General features: G+C 44.5%; 1 protein-coding gene across 2 annotated transcripts in view; it reads left to right on the top strand.

Moving 5' to 3' along the window:
* Positions 1–1632: 1632 nt before the first annotated feature.
* The window catches only part of MPG (N-methylpurine-DNA glycosylase), a 16861-nt gene continuing 16677 nt past the window's right edge, over positions 1633–1816 (top strand). For both annotated transcript variants that reach the window (XM_009324707.1, XM_009324708.1), the window contains exon 1: positions 1633–1756. The gene's annotated coding sequence lies outside the window, so the exon portion shown is untranslated. The remainder of the gene's footprint in view (positions 1757–1816) is intronic.

The raw sequence follows: 1816 nt of genomic DNA, 5'->3' as shown, positions 1-1816 counted from the left end.
CCAGCGCGGCGGGCGGTGCCGAGGCCGCTCCCTTTCCTCGCTGCAGCCCCGGCCCGGCGCTGCTGCTCCGAGGCCTGAATCCCTTTAAAAACATGAGCATATTAGTTACTGTACTGTGTAAAAATAGCGTACTTGTAGACTCTGCTTAGTGCCGCATTAACCGTTTTTGCACAGAAAGATTTCACCAGCTGAAGTAAATGCTTCCCGTGTATCTAATAGGAAAAGCTGTGAGGGGTCTTGCACTGCCTTCATGGCTGTCGGTGCTGTTTATTGCTGTGTAACAGGCCTACATGAGGAAAAGACCCTTCCTAGTACTATAAAAACTATTTTATGTACGTCGTGGATCAAAGATATTGCAAAGACTATGTGATAAACATTGAGGAAAAGGTAACATCCCCATCTTCTGAATACAGTTCAGAGCAGGGGGAGAGAGGCGTGTGATCAGCTGGTTAAATAAGGTGTACAAAGGCACTTTGAATAAGGTTGCAATGCGATTTCCTAGCTCCCGTGTCGCTTTTGTTCTGCAGAGAGCATCCTCTGGCATTTTTTGTACATAACTAAGTAAACAGATTATGGAATTGGTAATAGATGCTGTAGAGATTTTGGGAGAAGAGTGATTTCACAGTTAAATGCTGGAAGAGCAGTTGCTGTACAGATGTGTCACAAAAGTGGTATGGTTTGGACCCTACAAGGAGGAGAAATACCCAGTCTATGGAAATGTGCTGCAAACCTGTTTTGAAAAATGGAGGCTTTTCTAAATAAGATTGCCATGTCAGAAACTAGGCTACTGTGGCACGAGCGGGAGCGCCTTTGCACTCTACCGGTTCAAATCTGTGTCTGACTCAGATTTTCACAGCCTCTACAGTCAGCAGTGATTTGCTGGTTTCCTGGAAGCATCTTTTTATAGAAGAGACTTTTGCTTTTGTTCTTTTGTTCCTCTGATACATCATCAGAAGTGTTTTGTCTCACTTGCTATTAGCAAGCTATTGTCACATACAGCAAATAACCAAAGCTGTGCGGGAAATGGTCCTCTCTCCTCAGATCCTTCTTTGTTGTATAGGGCCTGAAGGCTTTGTTCTAGCGTTTGGAAAATGTCCACCACGATAGATAATAAATAAATACATCAGCTATTTATCTTCACCTGCATTTACCCTCCTATCTCTGCAGACCATCACCTGTTAAGGCTTTGATCCAGTGTTCTGTTTTCTTACTATAACTGTTTAACAGTGTCTGGTAATGCAATGCAAAGTACACACAAATAGTGTCTCTGTAACAGGGATATACTGTACAGATTAATCCTGAATCGCTAAATGTAGGACAAGCCTCTCCTCTGGTTGAAAACAGAAGAAAGGGACCTTCTGGCTAAAGAGAGAGGCTCATCGCATGTGCATTGAATCAGTCCCAATTTAATCGCCTTGAGCAGCACCTTAGCTGTTACTGAGCCTGTCTCGTGACTGATTGCAAAGTGTGGTTGCGATTCCCTCCACATGGTTTTGCTGGAGAGCTCACGTTCTTTGTGCAAAGCGTGAATACTAAGGCCTTTCTTTGAGTAGCTTGGCCTGAAATCTGGAGGAAATAATCTCTCTTTCTCTAAGTCAAAGATTTCTCATAGGACTTCGCATGGTCCTCCTTTGTGAAACTGGATGTGGAGCAGGTCCTTTCTCTGAGCCAGCCTAGGGCTGGCTTCTCAGGAAGAGGTGTGAGAACCCTCTGCCTCCATGCTCCTGCAGGGAGCAACTCCAGGATCCTTTTGCAGGTAAATCTTTGTGTCTTTGCTGCTTATGCTTTTCCTCCTAGTCGTTAAGTCTGGTGCTTC

The sequence above is a fragment of the Pygoscelis adeliae genome, unplaced genomic scaffold (genome assembly GCF_000699105.1).
Source record: "Pygoscelis adeliae isolate BGI_AS28 unplaced genomic scaffold, ASM69910v1 Scaffold85, whole genome shotgun sequence".
NCBI classification, from domain to species: domain Eukaryota; kingdom Metazoa; phylum Chordata; class Aves; order Sphenisciformes; family Spheniscidae; genus Pygoscelis; species Pygoscelis adeliae.
Note: the sequence above shows the minus strand (reverse complement) of the source record. Positions and strands in the feature narration are given on the sequence as shown.